The sequence below is a fragment of the Rhopilema esculentum genome, chromosome 20 (assembly GCF_057945365.1).
Source record: "Rhopilema esculentum isolate cy_ngs chromosome 20, ASM5794536v1, whole genome shotgun sequence".
Lineage (NCBI taxonomy): Eukaryota > Metazoa > Cnidaria > Scyphozoa > Rhizostomeae > Rhizostomatidae > Rhopilema > Rhopilema esculentum.
Window position 1 is genome coordinate 4,145,928 of NC_142834.1, and position 24,792 is coordinate 4,170,719.

The 24,792-nt window shown below is 36.5% G+C and overlaps 1 protein-coding gene and 1 long non-coding RNA gene across 9 annotated transcripts in view; one reads left to right on the forward strand and one right to left on the reverse strand.

Moving 5' to 3' along the window:
- LOC135688683 (uncharacterized) overlaps window positions 1-6,522 on the forward strand; it is a 160,771-nt gene extending 154,249 nt beyond the window's left edge. For all 8 annotated transcript variants that reach the window (XR_016145023.1, XR_016145022.1, XR_016145024.1 and 5 more), the window contains one exon: window positions 4,873-6,522. The gene's annotated coding sequence lies outside the window, so the exon portion shown is untranslated. The remainder of the gene's footprint in view (window positions 1-4,872) is intronic.
- A 3,499-nt stretch (window positions 6,523-10,021) lies between these two features.
- The window catches only part of LOC135692358 (uncharacterized), a 48,412-nt gene continuing 33,641 nt past the window's right edge, over window positions 10,022-24,792 (reverse strand). Inside the window, exon 4 of the long non-coding RNA XR_016145122.1 lies at window positions 10,022-10,156. This is a non-coding gene — a long non-coding RNA (uncharacterized LOC135692358). The remainder of the gene's footprint in view (window positions 10,157-24,792) is intronic.

Sequence of the window (24,792 nt, forward strand, 5' to 3'; positions counted from 1 at the left end):
GCTTTGTTGCTGTAGGGAGCTTTGCTCTAGAGTTTCTCTAAAATCCTTCTTTTTCTTTATTTTACTGCCTGCCAATTTTTCATGCTACGTTGCTGTAAGGAGCTTTGCTTTAGAGTTTCTCTAAAATCCTTTTTTCTCTTTATTTTACTGTCTGCCAATTTTTTTTGTTACGTTGCTTTAGGGAGCTTTGCTCTAGAGTTTCTCTAAAATCCTTCTTTCTCTTTATTTTACTGCCTGCCAGTTTTTCATGCTTCGTTGCTGTAGAGAGTTTTGCTTTAGAGTTTCTCTAAAATCCTTTTTTCTCTTTATTTTACTGCCTGTCAATTTTTTTTGTTACGTTGCTGTAGGGAGCTTTGCTTTAGAGTTTCTCTAAAATCCTTCTTTCTCTTTATTTTACTGCCTGTTAATTTTTATTGCAATGTTCCTATAAGGAGCTTTCCTTTAGAGTTTCTCTAAAATCTTTTTTTCTCTTTATTTTACTGCCTGTCAATTTTTTTTGTTACGTTGCTGTAGGGAGCTTTGCTTTAGAGTTTCTCTAAAATCCTTCTTTCTCTTTATTTTACTGCCTGCCAATTTTTCATGCTTCGTTTCTGTAGGGAGTTTTGCTTTAGAGTTTCTCTAAAATCCTTTTTTCTCTTTATTTTACTGCCTGTCAATTTTTTTTGTTACGTTGCTGTAGGGAGCTTTGCTTTAGAGTTTCTCTAAAATCCTTCTTTATCTTTATTTTACTGTCTGCCAATTTTTCCTGCTTTGTTGCTGTCAGGAGTTTTGCTTAAGGGTTTCTCTAAAATCCTTTTTTCTCGTTATTTTACTGCCTGTCAATTTTTTTTCTTACGTTGCTGTAGGGAGCTTTGCTTTAGAGTTTCTCTAAAATCCTTCTTTCTCTTTTTTTTACTGCCTGTTAATTTTTATTGCAATGTTCCTATAAGGAGCTTTCCTTTAGAGTTTCTCTAAAATCCTTCGTTCTCTTTATTTTACTGCCTGCCAATTTTTCATTCTACATTCCTGTTCGGAGCTTTGCTTTAAAGTTTCTCTAAAATCTTTCGTTTTCTTTTTTTAACTGTCTGTCAATTTTTATTGCTACGTTGCTGTAGGGAGCTTTGCTTTAGAATTTCTCTAAAATCCTTCGTTCCCTTTTTTTTACTGTATGTCAATTTTTATTGCTATGTTCCTGTAGGGAGCTTTGCTTTAGAGTTTCCCTAAGACCCTTCGTTCTCTTTATTTTACTGCCTGCCAATTTTTCATGCTACGTTGCTGTAGGGAGCTTTGCTTTAGAGTTTCTCTAAAATCCTTCGTTCTCTTTTTTTTACTGTATGTCAATTTTTATTACTATGTTCCTGTAGGGAGCTTTGCTTTAAAGTTTCCCTAAGATCCTTCGTTGTTTTTATTTTAAGCCTGTAAATTATTATTGCTACGTTGCTATAGGGAGATTTTCGTTAGAGTTTCTCTAAAATCCTTCTTTCTTTTTTTTCTATTGCCTGTTAATTTTTATTGCTATGTTCCTATAAGGAGCTTTCCTTTAGAGTTTCTCGAAAATCCCTCGTTCTCTTTATTTTACTGCCTGCCAATTTTTCGTTCTACATTCCTGTAGGGAGGTTTGCTTTAAAGTTTCCCTAAGATCCTTCGTTGTTTTTACTTTAAGCCTGTAAATTATTATTGCTACGTTGCTGTAGGAAGCTTTCTTTTAGAGGTTCTCTAAAATCCTTCGTTGTTCTTTTATTGCCTGTCAATTTTATTGCTACGTTCCTGTAGGGAGCTTTGCTTCAGAGTTTCTCTAAAATCCTTCGTTTTCTTTATTTTACTGCCTGCCAATTTTTCATTCTACATTCCTGTACGGAGCTTTGCTTTCTCTTTATTTTACTGCCTGCCAATTTTTCATGCTTCGTTGCTGTAGGGAGTTTTGCTTCAGAGTTTCTCTAAAATCCTTTTTTCTCTTTATTTTACTGCCTGTCAATTTTTTTTGTTACGTTGCTGTAGGGAGCTTTGCTTTAGAATTTTCCTAAGACCCTTCGTTCTCTTTATTTTACTGCCTGCCAATTTTTCATTTTACATTCCTGTACGGAGCTTTGCTTTCTCTTTATTTTACTGCCTGCCAATTTTTCATGCTACGTTCCTGTACGGAGCTTTGCTTTAGAGTTTCTCTAAAATCTTTCGTTTTCTTTTTTTAACTGTCTGTCAATTTTTATTGTGATGTTCCTATAAGGAGCTTTGCTTTAGAGTTTCTCTAAAATCCTTCCTTCTCTTTTTTTTACTGTATGTAAATTTTTATTGCTATGTTCCTGTAGGGAGCTTTGCTTTAGAGTTTCTCTAATATTCTTCTTTCTCTTTATTTTGCTGTATGTCAATTTTCATTGCTTTGTTCCTGTATGGACCTTTGCTTTAGAGTTTCCCCAAAAGCTTTCGTTTTTTTTAATTGTCTGCCAATTTTTCATGCTACGTTCCAGTACGGAGCTTTGCTTTAGAGTTTCTCTAAAATCTTTCGTTTTCTTTTTTTAACTGTCTGTCAATTTTTATTGCTACGTTGCTGTAGGGAGCTTTGCTTTAGAGTTTCTCTAATATCCTTCTTTCTCGTTATTTTACTGCCTGTCAATTTTTATTGCTATGTTCCGATAAGGAGCTTTCCTTTAGAGTTTGTCTAAAATCCCTCTTTCTCTTTATTTTACTGCCTGTCAATTCTTATTGCTATGTTCCTATAAGGAGTTTTGCTTTGAAATTTCTCTAAAATCCTTCGTTCTCTTCATTTCATTGCCTGTCAATTTTTATTGTTACGTTCCTGTAGGGAGCTTTGCTTTGGAGTTTCTCTAAAATCCTTCTTTCTCTTTTTTTTACTGTCTGTTAATTTTTATAGCTATGTTCCTATAAGGAGCTTTCCTTTAGAGTTTCTCTGAAATCCTTCGTTCTCTTTTTTTTACTGCCTGTCAATTCTTATTGCTACGTTCCTGTAGGAAGCGTTGCTTTGAAATTTCTGTAAAATCCTCCGTTCTCTCTTATTTTCTGTATGTTAATTTTTATTGCTATGTTCCTGTAGGGAGCTTTGCTTTAGAATTTCCCTAAGACCCTTCGTTCTTCTTATTTCACTGCCTGTTAATTTTTGTTGCTATGTTTCTATGGGGAGCTTTGCTTTAGAGTTTCTCTAGAATCTTTCTTTCTCTTTATTCGCTGCCTGTCAATTCATTGATTTATTTACTTTTGTATTAATTTTTCTTTATACCTTACTGCAGGGAGCTTTGCTTTAGAGTTTTTCTAAATTCCTTCTTTAATTTCATTACTTCGCGTATTGTTTTTTATTGCTACCTCTTTGTAGGTTTTTTTGCTTTAGAGCTTCTGAAAAAACTTCTTTTGTTTGTTTCAATTAGATTGATATGAATTTTTTTTCTTTAGCATCCTGTTGGAGCGTATCAAAAAGTTTCTCCAAAATCTTTATCAACTTCTACTTGCTTGCGTATTGATTTTTTTTTTTTTTGTCGGCTTTGCTGGACAAAGTTCATAATTTAATCCTAGTCATTAATCGTTGTTGTCTCTTATTATTGGTTGATTGCTATTTTCATCTAGTTTTCCAGGCTTTTTGTGCCTTGATACCCTCAGATGACAAAAATGCAATAGGCAGTTGATTAAAAATATATATTTGCAGGGTATAATCCAAAGATTTCATGATTTCAGACAATTTTTGAATGTATTTTTGTCACCATAATATAAGCTTTTCTGGGTGGGTTATTAAACGTTCCTAGAGAATATTCCATATTCTCAAGCCTGCGAGTTGCTTTTTTTCAGTAAGTAGCCCTTCCCTCTTCCATGTCCCTTTTTGTGTAATAGAAAAAGCACCCCGAGATGTTTATCTTGAAACTCCAAATATTTATGTAATTTATTTCACTGAGGCTGCTCCCTGTTCACCACCTTCAAACAAAGGTATATCCACAGGACAATGGGGTCGGGAGATTGCGCGAGAACGCTACAAAATTATGCCTCTGTGGAATACAACAGATACAACTCTAATCCCGCACAACCAAACTGCCAATCACCCGCCCATACTCCTTTAAGGTCATTTTCGATCCACCAAAGTGCTCAATTCCGGGCATCAAAACTGATGCATCAAATAAACCTTTCATCGCAGAAAGACCATTGAGGTATCATTAGAGAAACTGACTTCTAAGCTCTTAATAATTATAATTACAACCAATGAAAATGATCAAATGACAATGGCTAATATCAAGACTGCACAGAAAACCGAAAACAACGTTTTGGATCGAAAATCACTAGAGAGGCGAAACCAAATAGCCAATCACGCGCCAATACTCCTTTTAGGTCATTCTCGATCCACCAAAGTGCTCAATTCCCGACACAGTTTTCAAATGCTACATCAAAACTTATGCATCAAATAAACCTTTCATCGCAAAAAGACCATTGAGATATCACTAGAAAAACTTCCAAATGACTTCTAAGCTTTTTATTGAAGTTGCCAATTTTGATCGCGAAAAGCTTTTACTAAGGTTTTCGAACTTAGTTTTGCTTAAGACACAAAAAGCAAGCAGTCTCTGCAAGCCCCGCTGTTTAAAACAAACCATGGTCTTCATAACATCAAATTCAGAACAAAAAATGCTTGAAAATTGTTCTAAAGCGCTTCAAATATTCAATGGAAGAACTTTGTGCTTGGAGGGGCGCCTTTGAAGGGGACTCAGCCGCCTTGAACCTAGGTTTCGTAAAAGGACTTCCTTCTTTTGAAGCAATGGAATGCTGTAAGGGGCAAGCACCTCAAAAAAACCAACAACACAGTCACCCTTTAGAACCATGTACGACGGCACCTTTCTGTGTAGCTTTTAATTTTAAGGGATAAGACATTTCAGCTAAAAGTTACATTTTCATTAAATTTTCTAGGAGAAATGTTCGCTGTCGCAGACACCCAGTGGACACCGCAATAAAAGATGATGTCGATGCATCAGTAGCAAAGAGGCAAACGCACATGAAGGAAAGGTTTACCACATGAACCAAGTCTCTATACAGAAATCCAATACAGACACTTTCCTTGTTTGTAATCGTTTAAAGATTTTGCAGCCACAAGAACGTTGCAGAAAATTCCATTCCGTATGGCATGTAAACTTGATTTCTCACGCTCGGCCTTGTAACATCTCTTTGTAACATGTCCAGTCGCCTTTAGCTCCCGAATGGAATGCCCCCCTTGCCCTTAATGTACCGCTTATGTACCGCCTAACTACCGAAATTGTTCGGCCTAACTGCCCAAAATTAAGTAGGGTAACTCTGAACGGAAAGCTGCAATTTGGAGCCATCTATTGTCGGGAAATGTACAAAGAAGTCTCTAAGTTAACCATAAACACACCCTCTTCGATCGCGTGGAACATAGGTCGATGCAATATCCAGGGCAATCGCGAGGCAAGCCTTGCTGGGGGGGGGGGGTGTGGACAACAAATTTACCTGATTATTAAACAATTACCTGAAATTCTTAACATGCTGAAGCAAACCTCTGCAATACTCTTTGTCAATCAAACGGTGTGGCATATAATTCGCAATTTTCAATTTTATATGATTATAACAGACTTTTATAATAGTTTTGTCAAATCTGTATATCGGGACGGGCAAGGATATACCTACCCGAGCCCGCACCATGGTTGCCGCCGAGGGACTAGAAAATTTTCGAATTTTGATGCTTCCAGTTCCCTGGAAAATACATTTTTTTTACCAAATGTTACTAAGGCAATCCTCTTAATCCTATTAAAAATTCTTTTATTTTTACAAACAAATTGAGCAGCAGATAAAAACAACTGGCAAAGTTTCCCCGTGGTTTGAAAAATTCCATGTTGTCAGTTACCTCTGAAGCCAGGTAACAAGCAGCACTGGTTGTCAATTTAGATCCCTCTTTCCAACCTAGCATGCCTTTTGAATGTTACAAAAAAACCTGGAGCTCATTATGAATTGCAGTTGACGCTTCTACCGAGGAACTTTAGGGGAAATGGACACATGGCACAATTTTACCTAAAGAGGGCATGGATTATTAAATTTTGTGCCAACAAGAAGTCTTCAAATCTTCAAATCATTAGTTTGTTTACCTTCCTTCATATCAAGAAAAATCATATTTAACCAAAGGAGCAACTACCTTTGCTTATTCCTTTATTGATCTTAAGCATGACGGTCTCTGAAATTCCTAAAACGTTGCTTCCACTGGGCGGACTTTACCTGACATTTCCTATCCAGATGCTATTGAGGAGGTGTGACACCCTTCAGTCGCGACGCCCCTAGTAATATTGAACCCCTTTCCTACTTACAACCTTGCATCCTTAGTAAATGTATATTCTGAAGCTACTTAGCACCCTTATTGCCCTCTCAAACTCTCCTTTTTAAACAGTGAACGACAAGTGTCGTCTAACTACAGCGAAAAGATGCCCATCTCCATCGGGAGCATTCCCCATCATTGATACATTGTTTATGTTCTCCTTTTAGGTTCGGCCTTGTCGATTGCCACCCTCAACAAATTAAGAGAGTATTTTGAGATGAAGCTTTAGAAATTGTCTATTGAATTTCTTTTGTTTGAAGTGAGAATCTTTTGAATTGTTGGTTTTTAGGAAAGATAATTGATACTCGCTCATCCAAAAGGTTAAAGTAAACGTCCTTTTGTGGAATGGTAGCATGGATTGAGATAAATATTGCTTATTTTCTGTGTATTTTTCCTGTTTTGCGTTTAAAAGATATTTGATATTCCAGCCGGCCCGGCCCTCACCTCTCAGTGTTTTCACAAAGAGAGGCTTTTGTCTGAAATTGAATGGCCAGTGTTTCAGCTAGAAGTTGCATTATTGGCGAAACCATAAACAGTATCAAATTTTAGTTTCTACCATTAGGTGCGGGAGGTTGCGGCCGTCCTTGTGGTATTTCGTTTTGTCGAATAGGACCGATTTAAGCAAAGTTATTTGACTTTTTCTTGGCTGAGAGCAAGGGGGATTCAGGTTTACATAAAGGCGTTCAGAAAAAACAATAGGCTTGTGATTCCCCGAGTTTCTGAAGACTTGGGTTTTTAGCGATTTACACAAAAAGTATCACAGTTACAAGTTTTTTAGTGCATTCATGAGATGGGCCGTTCGATGCTCGATTTTTTGAGCTATTTCCCGTAATTTTGGGACCTGTTATTGCTGAGTTATTGAGGATTTAGTGATTAAAACACGCAAAAAACGGTTTTTTGCAGTTTAAAAATCGAAAACAGCCGATAAAAATTCTGCGAGGCGTTCAAGATATCGCTGATTTTTTGCTCGATTTTTTGAGCTATTGCTTGTCTTGTTTGAAGCTTGCGTTACTGAATAAACTCGATTTTTCCGAAAAGTGCACTTTTCAAATTTTCTCAAATTTGCATCGCAGCGACCGATCAAGCTCAAACCGGTAACTGCGGCGGCGGTCAAAACTTTTCCTTGAAAAACGGTGTTTAATTGGAATTTAAAAACAGGAAAAGTCTGTGAACGGGTAAAAGAGCTTCCTGAATTCGATTTAAATGCATTTAAAGTTGCATTTCATGATTTTTGAAAGTTTCGATACATTTACTCCAATTAAACACCGTTTTTCGTTTCCTTTTGTCGAATGGGACCGATTTTTGCAAAGTTATTCAACTTTTTCTTGGCTGAGAGCAAGGGGGATTCAGGTTTACATAGAGGCGTTCAGAAAAATCAAAAGGCTTGTGATTCCCCGAGTTTCTAAAGACTTGGGTTTTTAGCGATTTACACAAAAAGTATCACAGTTACAAGTTTTTGAGCGCATCCATGAGATGGACCGTTTGATGCTCGATTTTGTGAGCCGTTTCCCGTAATTTTAGGACCTGTCTTTGCCGAGTTATTGAGGATCTAATGATTAGAACAAAAGAAATGGAAATTCCCAAAGAACTGTTAAAATCAGACAGTTTTGAGAGTTTCTTGACCGAACAATCCGATCGGGCGACGGGCGGCTAGCAACATTGGGGCAAATGTATCGAAACTTTAAAAAATCATGAAATGCAACTTTAAATGCATTTAAATCGAATCCAGGAAGCTCTTTTCACCGTTCACAGACTTTTCCTGTTTTTAAATTCCAATTAAACACCGTTTTACGTTTCCTTTTGTCGAATGGGATCGATTTTTGCAAAGTTATTCGACTTTTTCTTGGTTGAGAGCAAGGGGGATTCAGGTTTACATAAAGGCGTTCAGAAAAAACAATAGGCTTCTGATTCCCTAAGTTTCTAAAGACTTGGGTTTTTAGCGATTTAAACAAAAAGTATCACAGTTACAAGTTTTTGAGCGCATCCATGAGATGGACCGTTTGATGCTCGATTTTGTGAGCCGTTTCCCGTAATTTTAGGACCTGTCTTTGCCGAGTTATTGAAGATCTAATGATTAGAACAAAAGAAATGGAAATTCCCAAAGAGCTGTGAAAATCAGACAGTTTTGAGAGTTTCTTGACCGAACAAGCCGATCGGGCGACGGGCGGCTAGCAACATTGGGGCAAATGTATCGAAACTTTAAAAAATCATGAAATGCAACTTTAAATGCATTTAAATCGAATCCAGGAAGCTCTTTTCACCGTTCACAGACTTTTCCTGTTTTTAAATTCCAATTAAACACCGTTTTTCAAGGAAAAGTTTTGACCGCCGCCGCAGTTACCGGTTTGAGCTTGATCGGTCGCTGCGATGCAAATTTGAGAAAATTTGAAAAGTGCACTTTTCGGAAAAATCGAGTTTATTCAGTAACGCAAGCTTCAAACAAGACAAGCAATAGCTCAAAAAATCGAGCAAAAAATCAGCGATATCTTGAACGCCTCGCAGAATTTTTATCGGCTGTTTTCGATTTTTAAACTGCAAAAAACCGTTTTTTGCGTGTTTTAATCACTAAATCCTCAATAACTCAGCATAAACAGGTCCCAAAATTACGGGAAATAGCTCAAAAAATCGAGCATCGAACGGCCCATCTCATGAATGCACTAAAAAACTTGTAACTGTGATACTTTTTGTGTAAATCGCTAAAAACCCAAGTCTTCAGAAACTCGGGGAATCACAAGCCTATTGTTTTTTCTGAACGCCTTTATGTAAACCTGAATCCCCCTTGCTCTCAGCCAAGAAAAAGTCAAATAACTTTGCTTAAATCAGTCCTATTCGACAAAACGAAATACCACAAGGACGGCCGCAACCTCCCGCACCTAATGGTAGAAACTAAAATTTGATACTGTTTATGGTTTCGCCAATAATGCAACTTCTAGGTGAAACACTGGCCATTCAATTTCAGACAAAAGCCTCTCTTTGTGAAAACACTAAGAGGTGAGGGCCGGGCCGGCTGGAATATCAAATATCTTTTAAACGCAAAACAGGAAAATTACACAGAAAATAAGCAATATTTATCTCAATCCATGCTACCATTCCACAAAAGGACGTTTACTTTAACCTTTTGGATGAGCGAGTATCAATTATCTTTCCTAAAAACCAACAATTCAAAAGATTCTCACTTCAAACAAAAGAAATTCAATAGACGATTTCTAAAGCTTAATCTCAAAATACTCTCTTAATTTGTTGAGGGTGGCAATTGACAAGGCCGAACCTAAAAGGAGAACATAAACAATGTAACAATGATGGGGAATGCTCTCGACGTAGATGGGCATTTGAACACCGCTCGAAAAGGAGTGTATCGGAGAGTCTGAGGGGGCAAGTTGCTAAGTAGTTTCAGATTATACATTTACTAAGGATTCAGGGCTGGGGTAGGAAAAGGGCTCAATTTTGCATTGACCTATGATTCACGCGATCGAAGTGGTTGTTTATCGTTAACTTAGGGACTCCTTTACATATTTTCCGACAATAGATGGCTCCAAACAGCAGCTTTCTATTCAGAGTTACCCTAACCCTACTTAATCTTCGGCGTTTAGGCGGCACAAAAGCTTCAAGGGCAAGGGCCTTTACAAAGGCGAATGTGAGAAATCAAGTTTACACGCCATGGGGAAAGAAATTTCCGGCAACACGTTTCTATGCATAGAAAATCTTTAAAATTTAAAACGATAAACAAAATAGGAAAAAGTGTCTGTATTGGGTTTCTATGTGGAGATTTGGTTCATTCCCTAAACCTTTTCTTCACTTGCGTTTGCCTCTTTGCTACTGATGCATCGACATCATCTTCTGTTGCGGCGTCCACTGGGTGTCTGCGGCATTCACCTAAAAATTTAATGAAAATGTCACTTTTGGCTGAAATGTCTTATCTTTTTGAATTGACAGATACACAGAGAGGTGACGACTGACGTCGTACATGGTTACAAAGAGTGACTGTGCTGCTGGTTTCTTTGAGATGCTTGCCCCTTACGGCATTCCATTGCTGAGATTTAACGAAGACACTTCTAAGAGGAGCAAAACAGAATCAATCCTGGAAAATTTTCAGCCATAAAAAGAGATTGGTTCACATACAAATCTGCTCACGAAGGAATTTGTTTTTGAAGAAGGAAATCCTCTTACGAATTTAGGTTACGGCAGCTGAATCCCCTTCAAAGGCGACCCTTTAAACACATACTTCTTCCATTAAATATTCAACCTTCCTGAATATTTAATTTTATTGAACTTCTTCCTGAATTTGATGTTATAAAGATCATAGTTTGTTTTAAACAGCGAGGGTTGCAGAGACTGCTCGCTTTTTTTGTGTCGTTAGCAACCCGAAGTTCGCAAACTCATTCAAAGCTATTCATAAGCAAAGTTGGCAACTTCAATAAAGAGCTTAGAAGTCATTTGGAAGTTTTTCTAATGATATCTCAATGGTCTTTCTGTTATTAAAGGTTTATTTGATGCATAAGTTTTGATGTAGCATTTGAAAACTGTGTCGGGAATTGAGCACTTTGGTGGATCGAAAATGACCTAAAATAAAAGGAGTATTGGCGCGTGATTGCCTATTTGGTTTCGCCTCTCTAGTGATTTTCGATCCAAAACGTTGTTTTCGGTTTTCTGTGCAGTCTTGATATTAGCCATTGTCATTTGATCATTTTCATTGGTTGTATTTATAATTATTTGACCTTGATCATTGATAATTTTGCAAAAAATCATCATTAGTGACAAGTTGCGATTTCCTGCTTGTACAACAGTTTTCTGATGCCTGAGATCGAGGGGCGATTCACTCTTGCAAATAGCGTACGAGATTTTGCCTAAAACAAAAGGATTTCTAGAGATTTTCAGATAAAAAAATAGGATTTTCACAAAAGGTGTACGAGATTTTCTTAGAGTGATTTGTCCCTCGGTTGAGATAATAATTTATCAATGACTTGTACGGCATTCAAGTTGTATCTGTATACCCCAGAGGCATCAATTTTGTTGCGTTCTTGCGCAATCTCCCGACCCCATTATTCTGTGGATATACCTTTGTTTGAAAGTGGTCAGCAGGGAGCAGCCTCAGTGAAATGGAACAAATAAATATTTGAAGTTTCAAGATAAAAATATCGCGTTAAGGGGTGCTTTTCTTATTACGCAAAAGGGGGCATGCTTGGGAATATGGAATATTCTCTAGGAGCGTTTAATAACCCACCCAAAAAGGCTTATATTATGGTGACAAAAAAACATGCATTTCTTGCATCCATTTGATACCAAAGGTTTTGGTTTTTTTTCTTACGTGAACAGAGACAGGCGGAAATGTCATCCTTTTGGGGTTTAAGGAGATTGCACGCCGTCCTGGATACTGCCAAGGTGCATTAGCTAGCTACATAAATGCACCTGCTTGCTTTGTAAACGCATTAGCTAGCTAAATAAACGCCCCATTTCGTCCTGTAAACGCATTAGCTAGCTACATAAACGCACCTGCTTGCCTTGTAAACGTATTAGCTAGCTAAATAAACGCCCCATTTCGTCCCGTAAACGCATTAGCTAGCTACATAAACGCACCTGCTTGCCTTGTAAACGCATTAGCTAGCTAAATAAACGCCCCATTTCGTCCTGAAAACGCATGAGCTAGCAACATAAATGCACCTGCTTGCTTTGTAAACGTATTAGCTAGCTAAATAAACGCCCCATTTCGTCCTGTAAACGCATTAGCTAGCTACATAAACGCACCTGCTTGCCTTGTAAATGTATTAGCTAGCTAAATAAACGCCCCATTTCGTCCCGTAAACGCATTAGCTAGCTACATAAACGCACCTGCTTGCTTTGTAAACGTATTAGCTAGCTAAATAAACGCCCCATTTCGTCCTGTAAACGCATTAGCTAGCTACATAAACGCACCTGCTTGCTTTGTAAACGTATCAGCTAGCTAAATAAACGCCCCATTTTGTCCCGTAAACGCATTAGCTAGCTACATAAACGCACCTGCTTGCTTTGTAAACGTATTAGCTAGGTAAATAAACGCCCCATTTCGTCCTGTAAACGCATTAGCTAGCTACATAAACGCACCTGCTTGCCTTGTAAACGTATTAGCTAGCTAAATAAACGCCCCATTTCGTCCTGTAAACGCATGAGCTAGCAACATAAATGCACCTGCTTGCTTAGTAAACGTATTAGCTAGCTAAATAAACGCCCCATTTCGTCCCGTAAACGCATTAGCTAGCTACATAAACGCACCTGCTTGCTTTGTAAACGTATTAGCTAGCTAAATAAACGCCCCATTTCGTCCTGTAAACGCATGAGCTGGCTACATAAATGCACCTGCTTGCTTTGTAAACGCATTAGCTAGCTAAATAAACGCCCCATTTCGTCCTGTAAACGCATTAGCTAGCTACATAAACGCACCTGCTTGCTTTGTAAACACATTAGCTAGCTAAATAAACGCCCCATTTCGTCCTGTAAACGCGTTAGCTAGCTACATAAACGCACCTGCTTGCTTTGTAAACGTATTAGCTAGCTAAATAAACGCCCCATTTCGTCCCGTAAACGCATTAGCTAGCTACATAAACGCACCTGCTTGCTTTGTAAACGTATTAGCTAGCTAAATAAACGCCCCATTTCGTCCTGTAAACGCATTAGCTAGCTACATAAACGCACCTGCTTGCCTTGTAAACGCATTAGCTAGCTAAATAAACGCCCCATTTCGTCCTGTAAACGCATTAGGTAGCTACATAAACGCACCTGCTTGCTTTGTAAACGTATTAGCTAGCTAAATAAACGCCCCATTTCGTCCTGTAAACGCATTAGCTAGCTACATAAACGCACCTGCTTGCTCTGTAAACGCATTAGCTAGCTAAATAAACGCCCCATTTCGTCCTGTAAACGCATGAGCTAGCTACATAAACGCACCTGCTTGCTCTGTAAACGCATTAGCTAGCTAAATAAACGCCCCATTTCGTCCTGTAAACGCATGAGCTAGCTACATAAACGCACCTGCTTGCTCTGTAAACGCATTAGCTAGTTAAATAAACGCCCCATTTCGTCCCGTAAACGCACGAGCTAGCTACATAAACGCACCTGCTTGCTTTGTAAACGCATTAGCTAGCTAAATAAGTAGTATTCTTACATTTACTATTTTCACCATCAAAACTTGATAAATTTTCCAATATATTCCAGTTTAAAAGTCATCTTTTAGCTTTTATGAAACTTGCTATGGCCACTTGAATTTTGGCTCGATAGAATATTTTGCTGCGGTGCTGCCATTTCTGTTTCAGCCTGTGCAATACTTTTGCTCACTAAGTGTACATAAGCACGAAAAACCGTTATTGTGTAGACAAAAGGAGTTCATTTTTACCTCAGGACTCCATTGGTAACATTCTCAATAGGGAAGTGGCACTGATTGGGCAACCTTAACAGACATGTGCTCGCGTTTCTGATTGGCCTATTTCGATCCACAATTGGGTGTATATATTTCCTAGCGCAGAGTTTTCGATTTATGTTCTGACGTTTTAAACTCTAATAAGTGTCAAATTAAAAGCTTTAGTATAAACAAACGTTTGCGTTTTGAAAATCCATTTTTGTACCACCAAAAGATTGTTAGTTTACATCCACTGACGGACTGGCATGGAAACAAGATTGCAATCGCACAGTGTCTTCGTTTCTAGGGTTTGGTCTTTTTCCAAATCTTTTAGTTTCTATTTGTAACTAATGTGAGCTAAGTTCAAATTCAGTTTAAATCCAAAACAAGGCGTAAGTATTTTCAAACTTTAAGGTCCTTTAAATAATGAATATGTATGTGGCTTTTTAATGTTTCTAGTATTACTTTAATGGTTTCCATAAGTTTGGACACGAATCTGTCAATGCTTTCTGTCAAATATATGTAGTAACCACATTGCAGATGAGTTTCATTGTACAATGATCCGTCCTCTGTATGGTATGAAATAATGCAAGCTATTTCAGTTGCTGACTTCAAAAGACAAATTTCTTTTCCTTACGTGTCAAGAAAGACAATTAATTACATTAAGTCCTAGCAAAGTTATAATTTATTGTAAAATTTTAGTTTATCGTATTACACACATTTGTATTGGATTGCTTCTCTTTGTTTGTGCTGTTCCTAACTATAATTCATACTTGTAGCTCTAGCTCTTGATTTCCTCAGTAACATTCCACGTTTATTTGAATTGTGTGGGCATAGTAATACACTTTGTGAACAATTAATACTATCAATGTAGGTTGACAAAAAACATAAAAAGCTCCTTTTTTAGTTTGAGTATAACGACAGTCCCTTCTAGAAGTTTTTATAGTCAATTGCATGCTAAGATGAATATCAAATGTTAAAAAATGATGTGACTTTGCCCATTTTTATAAAGATTTCCTACCAAGAGTGTAAGAAACAAGGACAATAAAGCTTATTTCAAAACTCAAAAGAGACACGATGGAGAGTCATCGACTTTAGCAGTATGGGATAACGAAATTCTAAAAAATGACAGGCAACGAAAAAAAGTGAGCCAAGGATTTTAAAAAAAGTCTGAAGGAAAACTCCTTACAGTAACGAAGCAATAGAAAATAGACAGGCAATGAAATAAAGAGAATGAAGGATTTTAGGAAAATTCTAAAGCATAGCTCAATACAGCAACGAAGCAATAAGAAGTGACAGACTGTGAAATAAAGAGAACGAAGGATTTTAGGAAAATTCTAAAGCATAGCTCCCTACAGCAACAAAGCAATAAAAAATGACAGGCAATGAAATAAAGAGAGCAAAGCATTTCAAAATAATTCTGAGGCATAGCTCCCTACAGCATTTTAGCAATAGAAATGACAGGCAATGAAATAAAGAGGGCAAAGGACTTTAGGAAAAGTTCAAAGCATAGCTCTCTACAGCAACGAAGCAACAAAAAATGACAGGCAATTAAATAAAGAAAGCGAAGGATTTCAAAAAAAATTCTGAAGCATAGCTCCCTACAGCAACTTAGCAAAAGAAATGACAAGCAATGAAATAAAGAGGGCAAAAGATTTTAGAAAAAGTCTAAAGCATAGCTTCTTACAGCAACGAAGCAATAAAAATGACAGGCAATGATATAAAGAGAACGAAGGATTTTGGGGAAATTCTGAAGCATAGCTCCCTACAGCAACAAAGCAATAAAAAATGGCAGGCAATGAAATAAAGACAGCGAAGGATTTTAGGGAGATTTTGAAGCATAGCTCCGTACAGCAACGAAGCAATAAAAAATGACCAGGCAATGAAATAAAAAGAGCAAAGGATTTCAAAAAAAATCTGAAGCATAGCTCCCTACAGCAACTTAGCAATAGAAATGACAGTCAATGAAATAAAGAGGGCAAAGGATTTTAGAAAAAGTCTAAAGCATAGCTTCTTACAGCAACGAAGCAATAAAAATGAGAGGCAATGATATAAAGAGAACGAAAGATTTTGGGGAAATTCTGAAGCATAGCTCCCTACAGCAACAAAGCAATAAAAAATGACAGGCTATGAAATAAAGACAGCGAAGGATTTTAGGGAGATTTTGAAGCATAGCTCCGTACAGCAACGAAGCAATAAAAAATGACAGGCAATGAAATAAAAAGAGCAAAGGATTTCAAAAAAATTCTGAAGCATAGCTCCCTACAGCAATTTAGCAATAGAAATGACAGGCAATGAAATAAAGAGGGCAAAGGATTTTAGGAAAAGTTCAAAGCATAGCTCTCTACAGCAACGAAGCAAAAAAAAAATGACAGGCAATTAAATAAAGAAAGCAAAGGATTTCAAAAAAATTCTGAAGCATAGTTCCCTACAGCAACTTAGCAAAAGAAATGACAGGCAATGAAATAAAAAGGGCAAAGGATTTTAGAAAAAGTCTAAAGCATAGCTTCTTACAGCAACGAAGCAATAAAAATGACAGGCAATGATATAAAGAGAATGAAGTATTTTGGGGAAATTCTGAAGCATAGCTCCCTACAGCAACAAAGCAATAAAAAATGACAGGCAATGAAATAAAGACAGCGAAGGATTTTAGGGAGATTTTGAAGCATAGCTCCGTACAGCAACGAAGCAATAAAAAATAACAGGCAATGAAATAAAGACAGCGAAGGATTTTAGGGATATTCTGAAGCTTAGCTCCGTACAGCAACGAAGCAATAAAAAATGACAGGCTATGAAATAAAAAAAGCAAAGGATTTCAAAAAAATTCTGAAGCATAGCTCCCAACAGCAACTTAGCAATAGAAATTACAGGCAATGAAATAAAGAGGGCAAAGGATTTTAGGAAAAATCCAAAACATAGCTTCTTACAGCAACGAAGCAATAAAAATGACAGGCAATGAAAAAAAAAGAACCAAGGATTTTTGGGAAATTCTGAAGCATAGCTCCCTTCAGCAACAAAGCAATAATAAATGACAGGCAATTAAATAAAGACAGCGAAGGATTTTATGGAGATTCTGAAGCATAGCTCCGTACAGAAACGAAGCAATAAAAATTGACAGGCAATGAAATAAAGAAAGCAAAGGATTTCAAAAAAACTTCTGAAGCATAGCTCCCTACAGAAACTTAGCAATAGAAATGACAGGCAATGAAATAAAGAGGGCAAAGGATTTTAGAAAAAATCTAAAGCATAGCTTCTTACAGCAACGAAGCAATAAAAATGACAGGCATTGAAATTAAGAGAACGAAGGATTTTTGGGAAATTCTGAAGCCTAGCTCCCTACAGCAACTTAGTATTAAAAATAGAGAGGCAATGAAATAAAGAGAGTGAAGGATTTTAGGGAGATTCTTAAACATAGCTCCCTACCGCAACGAAGCAATAAAAAATTACAGGCAATAAAATAAAGATAACGAAGGATTTTAGGGAAATTGTAAAGCTTAGCTCCCTACAGCAACAAAGCAATAAAAAATGACAGGCAATGAAAAAAAGAGAACCAAGGATTTTTGGGAAATTCTGAAGCATAGCTCCCTACAGCAACAAAGCAATAAAAAATGACAGGCAATGAAAAAAAGAGAACCAAGGATTTTTGGGAAATTCTGAAGCATAGCCTCCTACAGCAACTTAGCAATAAATAATGACTGGCAATGAAATAAAGAGAGCGAAGGATTTTAGGTAGATTTTGAAGCATAGCTCCCTACAGCAACAAAGCAATAAAAAAGTGACAGGCAATGAAATAAAGAGAGTGAAGGATTTTAGGGAAATTCTGAAGCATAGCTCTCTATAGCAACGAAGCAACAAAAAATGACATGCAATTAAATAAAGAAAGCGAAGGATTTCAAAAAAATTCTGAAGCATAGCTCCCTACAACAACTTAGTAAAAGAAATGACAGGCAATGAAATAAAGAGGGCAAAGGATTTTAGAAAAAATCTAAAGCATAGCTTCTTACAGCAACGAAGCAATAAAAATGACAGGCAATGATATAAAGAGAACGAAGGATTTTTGGGAAATTCAGAAGCATAGCTCCCTACAGCAACAAAGCAATAAATATTGACAGGCAATGAAAAAATAAGAGTGAAGTATTTTAGAGAAATTCTAAAGCATAGCTCCCTACAGCAACAAAGCAATAAAAAATTACAGGCAATAAAATAAAGATAATGAAGGATTTTAGGGAAATTCTAAAGCTTAGCTCCCTACAGCAACAAAGCAATAAAAAATGACAGGCAATGAAATAAAAAAAGCAAAGGGTTTCAAACAAATTCTGAAGCGTAGCTCCCTACAGCAATTTAGCAATAGAAATGACAGGCAATGAAATAAAGAGGGCAAAGGATTTTAGAAAAAGTCTAAAGCATAGCTTCTTACAGCAACGAAGCAATAAAAATGACAGGCAATGATATAAAGAGAACGAAGGATTTTGGGGAAATTCTGAAGCATAGCTCCCTACAGCAACAAAGCAATAAAAAATGACAGGCAATGAAATAAAGACAGCGAAGGATTTTAGGGAGATTTTGAAGCATAGCTCGGTACAGCAACGAAGCAATAAAAAATAACAGGCAATGAAATAAAGACAGCGAATGATTTTAGGGATATTCTGAAGCTTAGCTCCGTACAGCAACGAAGCAATAAAAAATGACAGGCTATGAAATAAAAAAAGCAAAGGATTTCAAAAAAATTCTGAAGCATAGCTCCCTACAGCAACTTAGCAATAGAAATGACAGGCAATGAAATAAAGAGGGCAAAGGATTTTAGGAAAAATCCAAAACATAGCTTCTTACAGCAACGAAGCAATAAAAATGACAGGCAATGAAAAAAAAAAAACCAAGGATTTTTGGGAAATTCTGAAGCATAGCTCCCTTCAGCAACAAAGCAATAAAAAATGACAGGCAATTAAATAAAGACAGCGAAGGATTTTATGGAGATTCTGAAGCATAGCTCCGTACAGAAACGAAGCAATAAAAAATGACAGGCAATGAAATAAAGAAAGCAAAGGATTTCAAAAAAATTCTGAAGCATAGCTCCCTACAGAAACTTAGCAATAGAAATGACAGGCAATGAAATAAAGAGGGCAAAGGATTTTAGAAAAAATCTAAAGCATAGCTTCTTACAGCAGGGAAGCAATAAAAATGACAGGCATTGAAATTAAGAGAATGAAGGATTTTTGGGAAATTCTGAAGCCTAGCTCCCTACAGCAACTTAGTATTAAAAATAGAGAGGCAATGAAATAAAGAGAGTGAAGGATTTTAGGGAGATTCTGAAACATAGCTCCCTACCGCAACGAAGCAATAAAAAATGACAGGCAATGATATAAAGAGAACGAAGGATTTTTGGGAAATTCTGAAGCATAGCTCCCTACAGCAACAAAGCAATAAATATTGACAGGCAATGAAAAAATAAGAGTGAAGTATTTTAGAGAAATTCTAAAGCATAGCTCCCTACAGCAACAAAGCAATAAAAAATTACAGGCAATAAAATAAAGATAATGAAGGATTTTAGGGAAATTCTAAAGCTTAGCTCCCTACAGCAACAAAGCAATAAAAAATGACAGGCAATGAAATAAAAAAAGCAAAGGATTTCAAAAAAATTCTGAAGCGTAGCTCCCTACAGCAATTTAGCAATAGAAATGACAGGCAATGAAATAAAGAGGGCAAAGGATTTTAGGAAAAGTTCAAAGCATAGCTCTCTACAGCAACGAAGCAACAAAAAAATGACAGGCAATTAAATAAAGAAAGCTAAGGATTTCAAAAAAATTCTGAAGCATAGCTCCCTACAGAAACTTAGCAAAAGAAATGACAGGCAATGAAATAAAGAGGGCAAAGGATTTTAGAAAAAGTCTAAAGCATAGCTTCTTACAGCAACGAAGCAATAAAAATGACAGGCAATGAAAAAAAGAGAACCAAGGATTTTTGGGAAATTCTGAAGCATAGCCTCCTACAGCAACTTAGCAATAAATAATGACTGGCAATGAAATAAAAAGAGCGAAGGATTTTAGGTAGATTTTGAAGCATAGCTCCCTACAGCAACAAAGCAATAAAAAATTGCCAGGCAATGAAATAAAGAGAGTGAAGGATTTTAGGGAAATTCTGAAGCATAGCTCTCTATAGCAACGAAGCAACAAAAAATGACATGCAATTAAATAAAGAAAGCGAAGGATTTCAAAAAAATTCTGAAGCATAGCTCCCTACAACAACTTAGTAAAAGAAATGACAGGCAATGAAATAAAGAGGGCAAAGGATTTTAGAAAAAGTCTAAAGCATAGCTTCTTACAGCAACGAAGCAATAAAAATGACAGGCAATGATATAAAGAGAACGAAGGATTTTTGGGAAATTCTGAAGCATAGCTCCCTACAGCAACAAAGCAATAAATATTGACAGGCAATGAAAAAATAAGAGTGAAGTATTTTAGAGAAATTCTAAAGCATAGCTCCCTACAGCAACAAAGCAATAAAAAATTACAGGCAATAAAATAAAGATAACGAAGGATTTTAGGGAAATTGTAAAGCTTAGCTCCCTACAGCAACAAAGCAATAAAAAATGACAGGCAAAGAAATAAAAAAAGCAAAGGATTTCAAAAAAATTCTGAAGCATAGCTCCCTACAGCAACTTAGCAATAGAAATGACAGGCAATGAAATAAAGAGGGCAAAGGATTTTAGGAAAAATCCAAAACATAGCTTCTTACAGCAACGAAGCAATAAAAATGACAGGCAATGAAAAAAAGAGAACCAAGGATTTTTGGGAAATTCTGAAGCATAGCTCCCTTCAGCAACTTAGTATTAAAAATAGAGAGGCATTGAAATAAAGAGAGTGAAGGATTTTAGGGAGATTCTGAAACATAGCTCCCTACCGCAACGAAGCAATAAAAAATGACAGGCAATTAAATAAAGAGAATGAAGGATTTTTAGGAAATTCTGAAGCATAGCTCCCTACAGCAACAAAGCAATAAAAAATGACAGGCAATGAAAAAAAGAGAACCAAGGATTTTTGGGAAATTCTGAAGCATAGCCTCCTACAGCAACTTAGCAATAAATAATGACTGGCAATGAAATAAAAAGAGCGAAGGATTTTAGGTAGATTTTGAAGCATAGCTCCCTACAGCAACAAAGCAATAAAAAATTGACAGGCAATGAAATAAAGAGAGTGAAGGATTTTAGGGAAATTCTGAAGCATAGCTCTCTATAGCAACGAAGCAACAAAAAATGACATGCAATTAAATAAAGAAAGCGAAGGATTTCAAAAAAATTCTGAAGCATAGCTCCCTACAACAACTTAGTAAAAGAAATGACAGGCAATGAAATAAAGAGGGCAAAGGATTTTAGAAAAAGTCTAAAGCATAGCTTCTTACAGCAACGAAGCAATAAAAATGACAGGCAATGATATAAAGAGAACGAAGGATTTTTGGGAAATTCTGAAGCATAGCTCCCTACAGCAACAAAGCAATAAATATTGACAGGCAATGAAAAAATAAGAGTGAAGTATTTTAGAGAAATTCTAAAGCATAGCTCCCTACAGCAACAAAGCAATAAAAAATTACAGGCAATAAAATAAAGATAACGAAGGATTTTAGGGAAATTCTAAAGCATAGCTCCCTACAGCAACAAAGCAATAAAAAATTACAGGCAATAAAATAAAGATAACGAAGGATTTTTGGGAAATTCTGAAGCATAGCTCCCTACAGCAACAAATCAATAAATATTGACAGGCAATGAAAAAAAAAGAGTGAAGTATTTTAGAGAAATTCTAAAGCATAGCTCCCTACAGCAACAAAGCAATAAAAAATTACAGGCAATAAAATAAAGATAACGTTAGGATTTGGGGAAATTCTAAAGCATAGCTCCCTACAGCAATTTAGCAATAGAAATGACAGGCAATGAAATAAAGAGGGCAAAGGATTTTAGGAAAAGTTCAAAGCATAGCTCTCTACAGCAACGAAGCAACAAAAAATGACAGGCAATGAAATAAAGAGGGCAAAGGATTTTAGAAAAAGTCTAAAGCATAGCTTCTTACAGCAACGAAGCAATAAAAATGACAGGCAATGAAAAAAAGAGAACCAAGGATTTTTGGGAAATTCTGAAGCATAGCTCCCTTCAGCAACAAAGCAATAAAAAATGACAGGCAATTAAAAAAAGACAGCGAAGGATTTTATGGAGATTCTGAAGCATAGCTCCGTACAGAAACGAAGCAATAAAAAATGAAAGGCAATGAAATAAAGAAAGCAATGGATTTCAAAAAAATTCTGAAGCATAGCTCCCTACAGAAACTTAGCAATAGAAATGACAGGCAATGAAATAAAGAGGGCAAAGGATTTTAGAAAAAATCTAAAGCATAGCTTCTTACAGCAACGAAGCAATAAAAATGACAGGCATTGAAATTAAGAGAACGAGGGATTTTTGGAAAATTCTGAAGCCTAGCTCCCTACAGCAACTTAGTATTAAAAATAGAGAGGCAATGAAATAAAGAGAGTGAAGGATTTTAGGGAGATTCTGAAACATAGCTCCCTACCGCAACGAAGCAATAAAAAATGACAGGCAATTAAATAAAGAGAATGAAGGATTTTTGGGAAATTCTGAAGCATAGCTCCCTACAGCAACAAAGCAATAAAAAATGACAGGCATTGAAAAAAAGAGAACCAAGGATTTTTGGGAAATTCTGAAGCATAGCCTCCTACAGCAACTTAGCAATAAATAATGACTGGCAATGAAATAACGAGAGCGAAGGATTTTAGGTAGATTTTGAAGCATAGCTCCCTACAGCAACAAAGCAATAAAAAATTGACAGGCAATAAAATATAGAGAGGGAAGGATTTTAGGGAGATTCTGAAGCATAGCTCCGTACAGCAACGAAGCAATAAAAAAAGACAGGCAATGAAATAAAGAAAGCAAAGGATTTCAAAAAAATTCTGAAGCATAGCTCCCTACAGCAACTTAGCAATAGAAATGACAGGCAATGAGATAAAGAGGGCAAAGGATTTTAGAAAAAGTCCAAAGCATAGCTTCTTACAGCAACGAAGCAATAAAAATGACAGGCAATGAAATAAAGAGAACGAGGGATTTTTGGGAAATTCCAAAGCAAAGCTCCCTACAGCAAGTTGGCATTAAAAGATAACTAGCAATGAAATAAAGACAGCGAAGGATTTTAGGGATATTCTGAAGCATAGCTCCGTACAGCAACGAAGCAATAAAAAATGACAGGCAATGAAATTAAGAGAGCAAAGGATTTCAAAAAAATTCTGAAGCATAGCTCCCTACAGCAACTTAGCAATAGAAATGACAGGCAATGAGATAAAGAGGGCAAAGGATTTTAGAAAAAGTCCAAAGCATAGCTTCTTACAGCAACGAAGCAATAAAAATGACAGGCATTGAAATTAAGAGAACGAGGGATTTTTGGAAAATTCTGAAGCCTAGCTCCCTACAGCAACTTAGTATTAAAAATGGAGAGGCAATGAAATAAAGAGAGTGAAGGATTTTAGGGAGATTCTGAAACATAGCTCCCTACCGCAACGAAGCAATAAAAAATGACAGGCAATTAAATAAAGAGAATGAAGGATTTTTGGGAAATTCTGAAGCATAGCTCCCTACAGCAACAAAGCAATAAAAAATGACAGGCATTGAAAAAAAGAGAACCAAGGATTTTTGGGAAATTCTGAAGCATAGCCTCCTACAGCAACTTAGCAATAAATAATGACTGGCAATGAAATAACGAGAGCGAAGGATTTTAGGTAGATTTTGAAGCATAGCTCCCTACAGCAACAAAGCAATAAAAAATTGACAGGCAATAAAATATAGAGAGCGAAGGATTTTAGGGAGATTCTGAAGCATAGCTCCGTACAGCAACGAAGCAATAAAAAAAGACAGGCAATGAAATAAAGAAAGCAAAGGATTTCAAAAAAATTCTGAAGCATAGCTCCCTACAGCAACTTAGCAATAGAAATGACAGGCAATGAGATAAAGAGGGCAAAGGATTTTAGAAAAAGTCCAAAGCATAGCTTCTTACAGCAACGAAGCAATAAAAATGACAGGCAATGAAATAAAGAGAACGAGGGATTTTTGGGAAATTCCAAAGCAAAGCTCCCTACAGCAAGTTGGCATTAAAAGATAACAAGCAATGAAATAAAGACAGCGAAGGATTTTAGGGATATTCTGAAACATAGCTCCGTACAGCAACGAAGCAATAAAAAATGACAGGCAATGAAATAAAGAGAGCAAAGGATTTCAAAAAAATTCTGAAGCATAGCTCCCTACAGCAACTTAGCAATAGAAATGACAGGCAAAGAAATAAAGAGGGCAAGGAATTTAAGGAAAAATCTAAAGCATAGCTTCTTACAGCAACGAAGCAATAAAAATGACAGGCTATGATATAAAGAGAACGAAGGATTTTGGGGAAATTCTGAAGCATAGCTCCCTACAGCAACAAAGCAATAAAAAATGACAGGCAATGAAAAAAAGAGAACCAAGGATTTTTGGGAAATTCTGAAGCATAGCCTCCTACGGCAACTTAGCAATAAATAATGACTGGCAATGAAATAAAGAGAGCGAAGGATTTTAGGTAGATTTTGAAGCATAGCTCCCTACAGCAACAAAGCAATAAAAAATTGACAGGCAATAAAATATAGAGAGCGAAGGATTTTAGGGAGATTCTGAAGCATAGCTCCGTACAGCAACGAAGCAATAAAAAAAGACAGGCAATGAAATAAAGAAAGCAAAGGATTTCAAAAAAATTCTGAAGCATAGCTTCTTACAGCAACGAAGCAATAAAAATGACAGGCAATGAAAAAAAGAGAACCAAGGATTTTTGGGAAATTCCAAAGCATAGCTCCCTACAGCAACTTAGCAATAGAAATGACAGGCAATGAAATAAAGAGGGCAAAGGACTTTAGGAAAAGTTCAAAGCATAGCTCTCTACAGCAACGAAGCAACAAAAAATGACAGGCAATTAAATAAAGAAAGCGAAGGATTTCAAAAAAATTCTGAAGCATAGCTCCCTACAGCAACTTAGCAAAAGAAATGACAGGCATAGAAATAAAGAGGGCAAAGGATTTTAGAAAAAGTCTAAAGCATAGCTTCTTACAGCAACGAAGCAATAAAAATGACAGG